Here is a 17,455-nt window from a genome sequence, read left to right on the forward strand (position 1 = left end):
TTTTAACTTTTAGAATCAACCTATGGATCAAACATGAAACCCTGGTCATTGTTATAGCACAAAATGTAATTATTAAGAATCCTGACAACATAAAAATAAGAATAACTGAGAAGGTGATCACTGGAATGGGAGAAAGCAAAGTAGAAGAAAGTTTAGAGTCATTAAAATTCTCACGTTGAGAATTTTAGGTGCTCACTGATGTTGATGGAACAAGACATCAAGAAATTCCTTTTTTAAGTTACAAAAATAATCAACAGAAGACAAATTAATACAACAACCATCAAACAATGAAAAAGAGATAAACTGGTGAAAATAATGCTGCACTCATTATTAGATTCTCATATTTCATAGTGGGGAATCAGTACGTATTGTCTAAAACTTCCTCACTGAAAACTTCCTCAATGAATTTATCTCATGTATGGAGATAAATTCACCATAAGAACAAAAACAGAAAAGACTAAAAGAGACTGCCTCTAGGCAGTGAAATTGAATGAATAAAAGACCCTCAATTCTTGGGTTTTCTTATCATAAGCATTTAGTCTGATTTTTTAAAAGTAATAAACACAAAATAAAAGCCTTTGTTTTGGATCTACTACATGCTTGTGAATACTAAAGGAACAAAAGAATCGTCTATTTCCCTGAAATCTTTTCTATTTCATACGTGAGACAAGACCTTAAGGAAAAGACAACATGTAAGAAAGTACTTAGAAAAGTGTAGAGTATACTTACATAAGTGCTAAAGGACTGCAAAAACTTAATGACAATACTTCAGATTACTTTTGTAGCCTCTAAGAGATAACTGAGAGATAGTTCTTTAGGGTATACTTCTTGGAAAAGAGTAGTCCTTCCTAGTTCGATGTATCTTCAAGGAAGTAATGGATTACTATGGGTGGGGAGTAAATGCAAAGGCCTTTTTCAACAAGATGAAACCCATGGGAAAATATCCAGAGATAAGTAGTGAACACATGGGACAAATGTAGGGGCTGGGAAATGGAGTGGGATTGAGCAGGGAAACCAATCATGTGTTTTTAATAGCACTGCCTTCTAGAAGTTATGCCATATATTATCTTGAATCATTTCTTTCTGGCATGAAAAATGTTATATGAAATAACGATTGGGTTTTATTTATTTATTAGAGTTAAGGTTGCTTCTAAGAAAAACTGGTTTATTTATAGGAATGCAAATTTTTTAAAGCCTTTTGGAATTTAGAAAAGGCTTGTCATTTAAAACTCCTGTAAATTAGATATGCTCTGTTCTATACAACAGACTTACATGTTCTTTCTCAGAAGATATGCAGCATCAACAATTTGTCAAATGTGATTCTTCTGAGGAAGCCATTTGAATTTAAACTGTAAGATCCAAAAAACTATGACCTTAGTAGAACATCTACTCATTAGAAACTTCCAAGTAAAATAGATACCTTTGATTTTTCTCTGAAACATATTTGTGCCCACAGTTTCCTATAGTGTTTTAATTTTGTTCACTTAAATATTTTATTTTTCTCTATCATGTCAGAATTAGCTAACAATTGAGGCTTACCTAGGATTCTAAATAATTTCAAATGGATTTAAGATTTCCATGTACTTTCTATAGTTTCATTATTTAAAGGAGTATTTTGGATTTAAAATACGTTTAGATGCAAGATTTTAAAGGGAATAAAGGACATTCCCTACCGCCTCAAGGGTTTCAAGCCACTGTGGTCACCACGAACATGTGGGCTCTGAAGTCTAACTGCAGGGATTGTAACCGACCAAGGGCCCTGGCTTCTGGGCTCTGAAATCTATCTCTGAGTTGGACTAGGAAATCCACACTGCTAAGGGTTGCTCCCAGCCAACAGGAGTGCGGTGGCCAGATCTCGGCTCACGGCAAGCTCCGCCTCCCGGGTTTACGCCATTCTCCTGCCTCAGCCTCCCGAGTAGCTGGGACTACAGGCGCCGGCCACCTCACCCGGCTAATTTTTTGCATTTTTAGTAGAGACGGGGTTTCACCGTGTTAGTCAGGATGGTCTCGATCTCCTGACCTCGTGATCTGCCCGCCTCGGCCTCCCAAAGTGCTGGGATTACAGGCTTGAGCCACCGCGCCCGGCCGAAACATTCTTAAAACTGTACTGTAGTGTAAAACTTTTTCATATCCAACCTTCATTCCTTCCCTCTCTCCTTCACAAGGTTTTGCATGGTGATCTGACAAATTTCCCAGCCTCCCCCAGCTTCCTCTTCTTTTTTCCTTATGGCAATTCTCCCCAATAAATCTCTTTCATATCTAATCCTGTTATAGTAGCTGTTTCTTGGAGGACTTCAATTCACTATTAAAGATAAAATTTTAAGAATGACTGTTTAGGCCGGGCGCGGTGGCTCAAGCCTGTAATCCCAGCACTTTGGGAGGCCGAGACGGGCGGATCACGAGGTCAGGAGATCGAGACCATCCTGGCTAACACTGTGAAACCCCGTCTCTACTAAAAAAATACAAAAAACTAGCCGGGCGAGGTGGCGGGCGCCTGTAGTCCCAGCTACTCGGGAGGCTGAGGCAGGAGATTGGCGTGAACCCGGGAGGCGGAGCTTGCAGTGAGCTGAGATCCGGCCACTGCACTCCAGCCCTGGCGACAGAGCGAGACTCCGTCTCAAAAAAAAAAAAAAAAAAAAAAAAAAGAATGACTGTTTATCACGTCTCTTCAATAAGACAAAAAAGAAAAAAAAATTTAAATGACCTGGAAGGAGACCAGGAATACTAGGCAATGAATATCATTGTTAATAATCTTATTGTATACATTAGTTTATTCATCCAACAATTAATGACTACTTACTATGTGTCAGGTAGAGTACTAGGTGCTTAAGATACAGAGATTGAATATGACCTCGTCTTTGATCCCTATAATTTCATTGACTGGCAAAGAAGACAATACTCCTTGAATAAACTCTAGCAGAAGTAGATACCCAGTGTTATGGGAACTCACTTGAAAACACAACGGATTCTTCCACATGAGAAAGGCTGAGGGTGAAGGTTCAGTGATGTGAGCCTTGAAATGTGAGTAGGCATTCTCCATGTGAAGAATGCAGGAAGAAAAGTTTCCAATCAGAAGGTACAGCATAAGCAAAGGCATGAGGGGAGGCAAGTATGTGGGATATGTGAGCAGTGGTGAACAGTAGGTATGGTCAGAGCTGACAGTGATTTTTAGGAGCATGGTAGACCTGAAAAGTGAGACAATGTTGCTATGAAGAGATAATGGTTGACTGCTATGCTGAAGTCTAGTAAATAAATGTCTGGATGTACTATTTTCCTCTTCACACAAAAAGGAGAGTAATCAACAAGTACTTAATAGAGTCTCCTTAGTAAGGAATCAGATTCAGAACAGAAGCTGTAAGGCAAAAAGGTCTGATCCCTACCTGTGATTTACATAGTAAGCATCAAATGTAACTCAAGATAACAAAGAATAAAACAAAACTAGACAAAATTGATTTACAGCATATTTTGTCCAGAACATATTCAGGATGCTAACACAATTAAGTTTAGCACCTTCTGCATTCCAGCTCTGTACTAAGTGCTGTGGGATTCTCAGGAAAGTAAGAGAGAAGCCCTCCTTCTCTTTTACTAGAGCCCATCGGTTTTGGGTGGAATGATGAAGGTGTGATGGTTAATTTCATATCTCACCTTGAATGGGAAGCAGAGTGCACAGACATTTGCTCAAACTTTAATCTGAGTGTATCTGTAAGGGTATTTTTGTAAGATTACCATTTGAATTGGTAAACTGAGTAAAGCAGATTTCTCTCCCTAATGTGGGTGGGCTCCATTCAATTCGTGAAATGTCTAAATAGAACATAAAGGCTGACCCTTCCTTGAGTAAAGAAGAACTCATCCTGCCTGGCTGCCTTTAAGCTGGGACACGGGTTTTTTCCCTGCCTTTGGACTCTATTGAAACATCATCATTTCCTGGATCTTGAGCCTGCTGGTCTTTGGACTGGAACTACACAATCAGCTCTCCTGGTTCTCAGCTCTTTGGACTCAGACTGGAGCTACACATTGCCTCTCCTGGGTCTTCAGCTTGCCAACTGCAGATCCTGGGATTTGTCAGTCTCTGTAATTTTATGAGCCAATTCCTCATAATAAATGTTTTTATTTATTTATTTTCTTGAGATAGAGTCACACTGTCACCTAGGCTGGAGTGCAGTGGCATGATCTCGGCTCACTGCAATCTCCGCCTCCCAGATTCACACCATTCTCCTGCCTCAGCCTCCAGAGTAGCTGAGGTTATAGGCGTCTGCCACCACATCTAGCTAATTTTTGTATTTTTAGTAGAGACAGGGTTTCACCATATTGACCAGGCTGGTATTGAACTCCTGACCTCAGGTGATCCACCCGCCTTAGCCTCCCAATGTGCTGGGAAGACTGGTGTGAGCCACCATGCCCAGTCAACTAATCTCTTTAAATTATATTATACACATACGTACACATGCCCTATTAGTTCTGTTTCCCTGGAAAAGCCTGACTAATGCAAAAGGGAAGCACAAAGATATGGTAAGTGCCATAAGAACAAAGATTTCTGGGTCCTCAGGGAACACAGAAAAGCATCTATTCCAGAATTGGAGAAAGTGGTGAAAGGGTGATCAGGAGGCTTCCCAGACGAAAGTGGCTACACTGATACAGTGCTGCAACCACTATAGATAATCTAATGCTAAACAATAAATGCTGAAAAATAATTTTAACAGTATTCCAATGCCTGCATAGAATCAAATATAAATTCTTCAGCCAATATATCTAAAACCCTCTATAATCTGTCGTAGTGGGAGTTAACTTGTCTCCAGTGCTTTCCTGCTCATTGCCCAGAGAAAATCCCCAGGTAGCAGAATATGTTTGAGTCTCTCCAAAGCCTACCGTTATAGCATTCCCTTCATCTGGACAACCTGTTCTCTCTCTGCTATTCCCCAAACCCCTTATCACACTGGCTGGGTGACTTGGTGTAAGTTATTTAAGGCTTGTGTCTCAGTTTGGTCATTGGTAAAAGGAAGGGATGATAATAGTACCTAATTCATAGGGTTGTAGTGAGGCATAAATGACCTAATGATTAACCAAAGGTCCTTAGCACATGCCAAGTGCAATAGAAGTGTTTCCAGTTGTTATTATTGCTCTTAGGCAGTTCAAACTCAAGTTATATTGACTCCACCAAATCTTTTCAAATAGCAAATTCATAGAGATTTCATTTTCCTGAAATCTGATGGCACTTTAAAAATTCTCCATGAACATTTAGCACATAATACCTTATCATCATGCTACTTGTTTTCCCAGAATGGGCCCTGGAAACAGCCTCCCTGGGTTAGAATCCCAGTGCTACCCCCTTAAGGACTTGTGAAAGTTACTCCCTAAGTCCCAATTCCTTCATTTGGAAATTATGAATAATAATAATACCCACTTTAATGGGTTATTATACAAACTCAGTGGCAAATATACTCCTTAATAGGGTGACTGGCACACGGTAAGAGCTACTACATGTTTGATATTAGTAAATGGTAAGTTCCAAAGGCACAGAGCTTTGCTTTAATTCTCAAATTCTTAGCAGTTAGTCAAGTTACGGGATAATCGTGATAAATCACTTCAGGAATTCAGAAGAGAAGAAGATAACATTGTCAGAAAGAAAAAGTAATTAAAAAGTGAAACTATTAAGCTAGATGGGTTTATATCTCAAGCATTTTGTTCATTTAATGAATATTCAGGAATCATCAACTGGGGTACTATGGGTACATGACTATGACTGATATGTACTCATTGAGATGCCCATGAATTAACAGGGGAGATGACATATATAAAAATAAAATCATTATAAGGAAGTACATAATTCATATTGCAAAGTTCAGAACTGCGAGAAAAAAGCTCCATTCCTTCCTCAAATTTTCAGACAGCACCTACTAGGTATAAGTCACTGCATGAGGCATTCCGTGGTAGACTCGAAAAGAAGCTGAGAAAGAGGGCAAGCATGGCTGCTGTTTCAGATCCCTGTTCCTGCTATTTAAAAAACCAAACCGAACTAACCCCTTCCCTACAAATAACAACAACAACAAAAATCATGTTGCTTTACATTTTGCACTTTCAAAGGCCTATCTCATGCAACTCCCTTAAGAATTCTCAGAGGAAGCCGGGCGCGGTGGCTCAAGCCTGTAATCCCAGCACTTTGGGAGGCGGAGACGGGCGGATCATGAGGTCAGGAGATCGAGACTATCCTGGCTAACACGGTGAAACCCCGTCTCTACTAAAAAATACAAAAAAAATAGCCGGGCGAGGTGGCGGGCGCCTGTAGTTCCAGCTACTCGGGAGGCTGAGGCAGGAGAATGGCATAGACCCAGGAGGCAGAGCTTGCAGTGAGCTGAGATCCGGCCACTGCACTCCAGCCTGGGTGACAGAGCGAGACTCCGTCTCAAAAAAAAAAAAAAAAACAAAACAAAAAACAAAAAAACAAACAAAAAAAAAGAATTCTCAGAGGCGAGTTTTAAATAATTTCAGTAGTTTATAATAATTTGCCTTAATTCACAAGCCAATATATTCTTCTATCAGATTCAGACAACCTAACGTCTGATTCCAGGCTCTCCCTTCTAGTTCTATACATTCTCCACTGCATTACTCAGTATTCTCTTCCTGACTATTCTCACTGCTCAGCCACCCCTGCCACACCTTTCAGGACCCCCCTACCTTGACGTCTGTAAGCTTCTGAGTAATTAATGTCATCTAGGAAGGCCTGATATTGTTCAAAAAGAAGAAAAAAATCTACAGCCCTCATAGAGAGGAAAAAATAGATATGCATTTGATTCCTTTACTAAGAAATAGGGTATTATTGATCTTTGCATCTTTATTATCCTAGAGAAAGTAAGCTGCTTGCAAAACAATGATAGTAAAGATATGCTAAGCAATCTTTAAGTATTTATGATGCTTTAGATTAGTTTGTATTATGGACAATTTTACCAGAGCTTCTAAGTGCTTCCGACTTCAGGGCTTTAAGCTGCTTAAGCATTTATACTTAATGGTTAGACTAAGATAATGCCTACCCTCTTAATACAACACTACTGAAGGCCAAATGTATACATTACATCATTTTTAAGATTTATTTTTCAAGTGACTTAGCACTATTAAACCTCAATATTGCCCCTCGACAACTTTTCTTACATTCAGATTGGCTTTCAATTGCTCAACTGTATACATGGGGAAATGGTTCCTTCTGGGGGTTGACGGCCGCTTCTGAGTGTTTTCAGATATTCTATTGAATTCTATATAGACAGGCTGAGCACATAAATAACCTTCCCAAGGGAAGTTCCCATCTTGTGCCATGCACCTGTGGGAATTCACTGCAACAAAATGCCCTGGAGGGCTGATTTGAATGCCATGTTCCCAGTAGAATTCTTTCTAAGATGCTCACTTATTAACCACCAAGGATTCTGATGCTTACATTAGCCCAGCAGAGAGCTAAAAAGTGGTGGAGCAAATGCAGAGAATCATTAGTTTATAAACTCAAGGAAGGAACAATGACGATTATTCTGTGTTCCCAAAAAAAGCTCAGAGACAGAAACATTTTGCCACATGGAAAAAACATTACTTGAAAAAGACCCCGAGCAAGCTCTTTTAGACACTTTAAGGATATCCTTAGTAGTATCATTAGTAATATTATTATTATTTAAAATCTAGATGATACTATTATTGATGATAACTAACTGAGTCATTCGCAAAAGCATGGTATTGACACAACGAGCGGCTCGATAAATATTTGTTGGAGAGTCACTTAAAAACAAACACTAAGAATATTTTACCAAGCTGATTTCCATTTGACTTTTAAAAGTTTTCTGCATCACTGTTTGGTCAGAAGGGTATTTTAACTAGAAGAGACGGTTTTAGCTTAAAACTCTGAAACATTGTTTTTAGAACAGGTACTAAACTTGACAGAACAAGGTCTTACTTCCCCATAATTCCCTCTTTTCATTAATGTCATTTTTTTCAATGCATTTAAAAGACAGTGTATGCCCTAGATTCTGAAGTCACTAATATATATTCATGAAGCAAACATGATTGGAGTGTTATTCTGCAAAGCTCTATACCTTAGCATATTCTTGTCTCAGATTAGTAGCATTTTTTTTTCTTCACCGAAAGATGGGGAAACATCTATTTTACCAGATTTGGGAAAGTCAACTACATTTATCTGTGTTGTATACATAACTTTACCTCTAATATCTATTTTTAATGAAATATTCATCTACAGCAAAATAACAGTTACAATAGAATATGTCAGTTTCCTGTTGTAACAAAGCTATTTCGGATTCATATTCTTCTGCTGGTCTGGGTTATAAAATTCTTTGATGTCTGCTAGTTATTAATGTGTTTTTGTTGTTTTGTTTTAAATACAACTTCTGAGTATAGGGAATTAATTATTTATAAGCTGAATATGGAAGAAAATGGTAAAGGAAAACATGGAGGTTACAAACAATAGTAATAAAGGCCTGAAGAGGTTAAATTTGCTTAGGTTAGACTTGATTTCCAACTGGTTTTGTGTGATTACAAGTCTTACAATATCAATTAAAATATAGTTTGGATTGATTTATGTTACTTGGAGTACAAAATTACAATCTGTATCTTTATAGATAAAGTTATTGTATCTAAATTATGTTAATTTTAGATTTATGTCTAAATATTGTTGTCTACTTTTCGTGGTAAGCAATCTGCCTTTTAAATTCTTTTGGTTGAATATATAGAACACTTTCTGTTGCTTAATAATTTCTTCATTATTATTATATTATTATTATTATGTTTTGTTTTTTTTTTTTGAGATGCAGTCGCGCTCTGTCGCCCAGGCTGGAAGTGCAGTGGCGCGATCTCGGCTCACTGCAAGCTCCGCCTCCCAGGTTCACGCCATTCTCCTGCCTCAGCCTCCCGAGTAGCTGGGACTACAGGCGCCCGCCACCCTGCCCGGCTAATTTTTTGTATTTTCAGTAGAGACGGTGTTTCACTGTGTTAGCCAGGATGGTCTGGATCTCCTGATCTCGTGATCCGCCCGCCTTGGCCTCCCAAAGTGCTGGGATTACAGGCGTGAGCCACTGCACCCGGCCAATTTCTTCATTATTTTAAATGAGCTTACTTGATATGTAGTCTAATTCCTTTATCATTAGAATCATCCTGTAAGTTGTATATTGTTACGGATAGAGTGCCTTCACAATATAGACAAAATATAAGTGTCTGCTCTTAAAATAAATATTATATTATGCAAATAAAACAAACTTTTCCAGCAAATGAAATATCAATGAAAAACTTAATTTTTAAGTTCAAATAAATATGTCAGACCATGACTCAGAGAAAGGAGTAAACACTGCACTTTGGCGGGGCAGGGCGAGGGGGGTGGGGGGAATCCCTATATTCAGATTAATGAGTTTTGTTTAGAAAGTGAGCAAAAAGTTTATATCTTGGAGATAATATATCCAGCTCCAAATTTTGAACTACTGGAAAACAGCTCTTCCTACAGCGTAAGAGAATCCATTAATAACATCAGAAATACTAGTAAATGCATATTGAGTGTTATATAGGAATTGTTTATTTCTATCATCATAACAACCTTATTATTCCCATTTCAAACAGCAGAAAACTGTGTCTTAGAGATGTTGAGTAATTTGTCTGATGTTACTGAGATGAAAATTCAAAGAGCTTAGATTCCAACTGAACAAGCCTGATTCCAAAGCCTGAACTTTGACATCACGAGAGTAAGTGAAGAAATAAGCCAATCACGGCAGTCTACAATGAGATTTTCATATATTACTAAACTATTTGTAGAAATAATAAAACAATGTTCACTATAACAGAAAAAACTCAATACAAATAACAGGTCAAAAAATGCTAAGAAAATAATAAAATAATATACAGCACATTAAGTTTGTTTTCTGTTTTAAAAAAGTTACTCACTGTTTTACATCTGTCTTTCTGTTTAAGGTGACTTGGATTTTTGGTTTTCACCAACTTTGGAACAGTTTGCTGTGCAGAAGCCCAGCTTGAAATAAAATGGCAGTTGATGATATTTTTCATATTGGCATACTTTGTGCAATATTCAGTGGCTTTTCAATGGCATTTGGAACATAAATAGAAATTACTGAGCTAGCTATGCTAAAAGCAAAACAATTGCTTAGACCACTATTGTGAGGGCATCAGTACAGAACTGTTTAAAGCTGCTGATTTCTATGTGTTCATTTAAGTTTATGATATTTAAAGGCAGAAGTCTGAACATGAAAAGAAAGAATATCTCTAAAAGTAACTCAGTCATGGAATCTGCTAAGTAGTCTAAAGATATAAAATGTAACATGCCAAGTTTACAACCATAAGAGTCTTACTCTACACTAGTATATTTAGCTGCAGAGCTAGAAGAAATGACTGATATCCTAGTCTCCCATAATCAATTAAGGGGCACATTCATTCATTTATTCAATTAACAAATATTTTCTTAAACACATTCCATGTACCAGATGCTATTCTAGGTATTGGCGGTAAAGACAAATGATGGGAGGGGGGGCCTATAGAATCCCTGTTATCACAAAGCTGCCTTCATGTGGATAATAATAGCCAACGAGGCCGGGCGCGGTGGCTCAAGCCTGTTATTCCAGCACTTTGGGAGGCCGAGACGGGCAGATCACGAGGTCAGGAGATCGAGACCATCCTGGCTAACACGGTGAAACCCAATCTCTACTAAAAAATACAAAAATTTAGCTGGGCGAGGTGGCGGGCACCTGTAGTCCCAGCTACTCGGGAGGCTGAGGCAGGAGAATGGCGTGAACCTGGGAGACGGAGCTTGCAGTGAGCTGAGATCCGGCCACTGCACTCCAGCCTGGGCGACAGAGCGAGACTCCGTCTCAAAAAAAAAAAAAAAAAAAAAAGCCAACGAACAAACAAATTCACATTGTATATCAAAAAGCAGTAAGCGTTATGGGGAAAAACAATATAGTAGGGTAAATAACTGGAAATGACAAGGGTAGAAATAAGGATACTATTTGAATTAGGTGATAAAGTAAGGTTTCACTGAAAAGGTGCCAAATGAGCAGAGAATTGAAGAAAATGAGAGTTAGTCACGTAGAATTGGGGAGTAAGAAAATTCGAGGCAGAGAGAATAGCAAGTGCAAAAGACCCTTTGGTAAAGGCATCCTTGAAGAAGACGTAGCAGAAGCCAAAAGAGAGTCTCACAGGATTTGTAGACTAACAAGACGGACATTTGTAGGAGATGAAGTCAGGGAGGTAGCTTGGTCACTAAAAATAATTTGACTTTTATTTATTAGAGATATTGAGTCACTGGAAAGTGTTTTAACAGAGGAGTGGCATGGCATGTCTTACCTTAAAAAAACAAAAAAAATTGTACTGAATGCCATCGTGATAAAAAATTACAGGGAGGAAGGGTGGACACAGACCAGATAGATTACTTCAGCTATCCACATGGGAGATGACAATGGCTTGGAGGGTTGGCTCCTAGATATATTTGTTGATAAATTGGATGTGATAAAGAAAAGATGCCAAGGTTTTTCATGTGATGAAGACTGGTGATAGACAACTATAAGATTTCTGGCCGAGGCGATTGGCAGAATGGAGTTGCATTGAACTGAAGATGTCTAGAATTGTTTTGGGAAGGAGGTGGGAATTGGACATTTCATCTTAGTTAAGTTCACCGTGAAACGCTTAATAGGAACTCAGTGATGTGAAATAGGTAGTAACTCTGGAATTCAGTAGTGAGGTCTGGGATTGAGTTATCTGGGGCTTATCAACATATAGTTCACACTTAAAGCCATGAGACTGGTTTATTAGAAAGTATAGATAGAGAAGAGGAAACACCGTATACCTTAAGAGGTTGGGGGATAAGGAGAAACCAGTAAAGAAAAGCCAAAAAAAAAAAAGATGAGAGAGAGCCAAGATCAAGAAGTCCAAAAAGCCCAGTAAAGACAGTTTCAAGAGTGAGGAGTAACCGAGTCCAATGTGTCAATCAATCCAGAAAGGTGAAGTCTGCGATCTGACCCTTGGATCTGGTGATACAGAGATCAGTGGTTACTGGACACGAATTATATTTCTTACAATGGTGGGGACCCAAGCATGTTTAGAATGGTTAGAAAAGGAATGGAAGTGGCTGGGTGCGGTGGCTCAAGCCTGTAATCCCAGCACTTTGGGAGGCCGAGACGGGCGGATCGCGAGGTCAGAAGATCGAGACCATCCTGGCTAACACGGTGAAACCCGTCTCTACTAAAAAAAAAAAAAAAATACAAAAAACTAGCCGGGCGAGGTGGCAGGCGCCTGTGGTCCCAGCTACTCGGGAGGCTGAGGCAAGAGAATGGCGTAAACCTGGGAGGCAGAGCTTGCAGTGAGCTGAGATCTGGCCACTGCACTCCAGCCTGGGGGACAGAGCGAGACTCCGTCTCAAAAAAAAAAAAAAAAAAAAGAAAAGGAATGGAAGTAAAAGAAGTAGAGAAAGCCAGTATGGACAAATCTTTCCAGGAGTTTTGCTATAAACAGAAGTAGAGAAATGTGGCAATGTCTAGAAGGGGATGTGAAGTATAGGGAGATTTTTGTTTTTCTTTATGAAGATGGGATGTATTTTTACATATTTGCACAAATGATGCTACAAAAGAGAAATGATAATGTAGGAGAAAAAGGAGAAGAATATCTGCAGTAATGTCCTCACTTTGTTAAGAGGGATGGGATTGAGTATGTGAAGAAAGGTTGGTCTTAGAAAGGGGACAATTTATCCACAGTATGGGAAAGAAGGACAGAGTTTGAATGCAGGAAGACTGTCAGGTGTGCGCTGCGAATCTGTGGAAAGTGGGCTCTTACTTGATGGTTAGCTGAGTGCTTTTTGTTTTTTCATTTTAGTGAAGGACAGAGAGAAACAGGAAATGCAATGTTATGTTAAAGACTTACTGGAGGAAAGGAGTCTAGGAGTTAATGTATGTGTGTTTGGTGTGTGCTCAGCTGGGGTAGGAAAGGCAGCTAGGGGCTAAGTGCACTATGTTAAGTAAGCAGCATGTTCAAAGACCTGAGGGTAAGAGTGTGGAGGACACCCCTGGGGACTGAGAGTAGTGGGAGGGATAGTGACTGGAGAGAGGTACTGGGAATGGAAAAGTGCAGTGGAATTTGAGAGGATTAGGTAGGTCTGAACGATGTTAGAACTGATAAACGTTGGTAGTGAATTGAATATTTTAGGAATGAGCATGAGGGCACGGGACAAGCTACAGTTGATACCCAGGTTTCAGTTTGAACAACTGGGTTAATATTGATTCTTGCATTAATTCAGTCACCTCAGAGCCTTCCTTCATGATTTACCTCTATGCAAATTCAACTCCTGCACTCAAATCTCACACACACCCCAGCTCCCTAGCATTCTTCCAGTCCATACTAATCTCGCTCTTCCTTGAATAACGGTCAACATTGCTACTATTCATTGCAAGTCTTATGATGACCAGGCATTGCACAGGTGTTTAAGATGTATTATCTCATTTATCTGTATAACTGTATAGGTGGGAGTCTTGTCATACATTTTTACAAATGACAAAGGTGAAGGCTCAGTATGGACATTTTAACACGTCTCCCAATGCACAATTGAAAGAATTAAAGTAGCTGAGGAACAGCTTCTGAATTATATTCTTTATATTTTCTGTACATTGTACTATAATGTGTTGCGACCATAGTGAGAGTAGTTTCCAAGATGCAATCATACACCTTTAATTCTGACCCTTTAGTGCTTTGAATACATGAGGGAAGGAAATCAAAGTTGACATGAAGTGAAAGAAATCTGTGTATGAGACCCACAGCTTGAAACTTTAGATAAACCAATAGTTTTCTCTGAACATGTTCAGGGAGTGAAGAGAGACCCAAAGAGCACTCCCATTGGCTGAAATGCTAACATAATAACATTAACTGAATGGCTCTTTACAGATCTGAAAGCAGTCCACACATAGTCTTTCTTTCGCTTCTTCTTGGTGACTATTCTCCCCTTCCTATGAATAGGAAACTCTCACCTTAGAAAGTTAAATGACTTGATCAAGGTTATGTAGTTGCAACACCAGGTCCAAACTTAAAAAAAAAAAGGTTGCTAAGGTTTGGATTTGTGTCCCTACCCAAATCTCATGTCAAATTGTAAACCCTAATGTTAGAGGAGGGACCTGGTGAGAGGTGATTAGATTATGGGGACCTATTTCCCCCTTGTTGCTTTCATGATAATGGGTGAGTTCTCAGGACATCTGGTTGCTTAACAGTGTGTAGCACCTTCAGCTTTACTGTCTTCCTACTGCCTCGTCCATGCAAGACATGCCTGAATCACTTTCTGCCATGGTTAAAAGTTTCCTTAGGCCTCCCCAGCCTTGCTTCTTGTACAGCCCACAGAATCACGAGCCAATTAAACCTACTGTCTTTATAAATTACCCAGTTTCAGGTATTTCTTTATAGCACTGCAAGAATGGACTAATCTGGGTGTCCAGCATATTTTCCTCATATAGCATTTCCCCTCCCATATTCACTATTCAAGTGATACTTCTCAGTGGTCCTAATTTCAGCTACCACATATTAGACATTGATAGGAGAAAACAGATGAATGAGACACAGGATTTCACATTCCAGGGAAAAGAAGAAGATAAGCAATTAAAAAACTACTCCAAAATGTGACTAGCATGCAATTAGAATTATGCCCAAAAATGCAAAGAAAGCACAGAGATTGAAAAGATGACTTTTTTTCTGAGACAAGGAGCAGGAATATGGAAGCATTTTCAATTTGTCCATTATGTCCAGATGTGCTTTTCAAATACATTGATTATTACTGGACATTGAATTAAAGAGACTCACCTAGTGGTAGGAGGCCAACCAGACCACTAGAGAGAGTGCTCCCATTTTTGCTATGAATTCATAGCTCTACTTTATTTTCTTATATATTTCTTAAACAAATAATTTCTTCTACTTCTCACAAAAGAGGAACATGACTGAATGTATTAAAACATTTACGTATCTAAATCCACAATTCTTATAATTTCAATTTCTTATAGTGAAAATTTAACAGAAAGCTGATTTACAGCCAGTTGTAAACAAGTGATTTCAAAACAACTAAGGGTTAATATAATTAAACCACCTAACAGATAGAACTCATTGCTTTCTAGAATCTCCATATGACATTTATGTCACTATCTAGGCTTGCAGGCCTGCAAATCTGAACTCACAATGGAGACTTTTCAATGTCTATATTCTGTTAATCATAGTTAGTTGACTATTAGTTGACCCCCTTTCAGCAAGTCCTCTTACCTCCAGACTTTCATTTTAATTCATTGCCAAACTCTTAAAATCAGGGAAGGAGAAGTGCTGTATTTGAATTTTCATTAATGAAAATCCTTGTTCAATTCCCAACAAAGGACATGAACTCATCCTTTTTTATGGCTTCATAGTATTCCATGGTGTGTATGTGCCATATTTTCTTAATCCAGTCTATCACTGATGGACATTTGGGTTGGTTCCAAGTCTTTGCTGTTGTGAATAGTGCTGCAATAAACATACGTGTGCATGTGTCTTTATAGCAGCATGATTTATAATCCTTTGAGTATATACCCAGTAATGGGATGGCTGGGTCAATGGTATTTCTAGTTCTAGATCCTTGAGGAATCACCACACTGTCTTCCACAATGGTTGAACTAGTTTATAGTCCCACCAACAGTGTTAAAGTGTTCCTATTTCTCCAGATCCTCTCCAGCACCTGTTGTTTCCTGCCTTTTTCATGATCGCCATTCTAACTGGTGTGAGATGGTATCTCATTGTGGTTTTGATTTGCATTTCTCTGATGGCCAGTGATGATGAGCATTTATCACACACCGGGGCCTGTCGTGGGGCGGGGGGAGCGGGGAGGGATAGCATTAGGAGATACATCTAATGTAAATGATGAGTTAATGGTTGCAGCACACCAACATGGCATATGTATACATATGTAACAAACCTGCACATTGTGCACATGTACCCTAGAACTTAAAGTATAATATAAAATATAAAATAAAGTATAATAAAAAAACTAATAAATCAAACCTATAAATGTAAAAAAAAAGTTTAATATCATTCCAAAAAAAAAAGAAAATTCTTTTTTTTTTTTCTGGCAAAGTAATTTATAGAGCCTGGAGTGGTGAATTTGTAACAGTTTACCAAAGCATAGTTGTAGATACTTCTAGATTCCTTTCCTTATTCCCCTACTGATTTGGTATAAATTTTTATCAGCGTCTACTATTCTGTAATTCTTCAGGGACCTCAAGGAGGCATTCTTCTGAGAGAGGAAACTGAGATAGAATATTGGAACAATGAAAAAACAAGACACAATCAGCACACCAGCATTAGTCCTTCATGCTACGTTCATTCATCTGCACATTCACTCGTTCAATAAATACTTGTTAGTGTCTGCTGTGCAAAATACTGACGGGGGGAGGTAAGCAAAGACACAGCCAAGGTGCTCAACAGCAGGTGAAATAGATCAATATGCAAAACTTCCCATTGTACCCAAGTCACAGAAAACGTCCTGGCTGCATATTTGATCAAAACCTTTATTTCAGGGGAAACAAGCTATGTGTGAATGTGTGTTTCCTCAAGGCTGGAATTTCCAACGAAAGCTGTACAGAGTGACTGAAGGGTGGATTCAGCTTCTGCCTCAATTCTCACTAATCACAGATGGGGCCAAACATACAGGCTAAATGGAAAAGAAACGAAAATGAAATGGCTCAAAGGTGCCCTAGACTAATGTAAAGAGAGAAAATGTTGAGATCAGCTAAATAGATGCAAAATGATTTTCATTTTTTAAACTGCCAATAGATAAAGAAACAAACACAAGGAGCTATGGCTAAGAATTATCCTCAGAGAAAACAGGGTGGTATGATAGAAAAATCCAAGGAGCATTTATTAAAAAATGAAAGGAAAATCTATATATAGTCTTTTAACTTCATAGGGAAGGATGGGGGACATAGATTGTCATAAGATTGTGAAGGATGTTACTCTGTAGCTAGATGGCTTAATCCACTAGAATTTGGGGGTTGCTTCTTTAATAAAGCCATCCCTGTAATGAATGGACCTTTCAGGCTCCACAAAGCAAAAATGGCAAGGAGTGTGTCAACCTCCAACAAATTGTGTGGGAGGTCAGATGATCGATAAGAAGTCTCTCTCCCTGTCACCTTAAAGAGCAATGGCTACAAAAATGTGCACCAGGGTGGAAAAACGGTGGTGGTGAGGGGAGGGGATGTGGCTAAGAATTCTGAAAAATAGAAGGGCATGTGTGTGTTTGTGGGCATGTGTGTGTGTATTCTACAGGCAAGAAAGAAAGATGGTGGCATGAATCTGCTTAATCAAATAACAAGAGAGAGCGAGGACTATAGATTAATCTCCTGTCATCTACTGACATCTATCAAATACAAGGTAGCTTAGAACTATAATTCCTTGGAATGTTTCAACAAACTATGATAAGAACCAT

The 17,455-nt window shown here is 38.8% G+C and overlaps 1 protein-coding gene across 4 annotated transcripts in view; it reads right to left on the reverse strand.

Annotated features, from left to right (window-relative positions):
- NTNG1 (netrin G1) overlaps positions 1–17,455 on the reverse strand; it is a 358,486-nt gene that overhangs the window by 213,711 nt on the left and 127,320 nt on the right. The gene's annotated exons all lie outside the window — the stretch shown is intronic.

The sequence above is a fragment of the Trachypithecus francoisi genome, unplaced genomic scaffold (genome assembly GCF_009764315.1).
Source record: "Trachypithecus francoisi isolate TF-2019V2 unplaced genomic scaffold, Tfra_2.0 Lachesis_group5, whole genome shotgun sequence".
Classification (NCBI taxonomy): Eukaryota; Metazoa; Chordata; class Mammalia; order Primates; family Cercopithecidae; genus Trachypithecus; species Trachypithecus francoisi.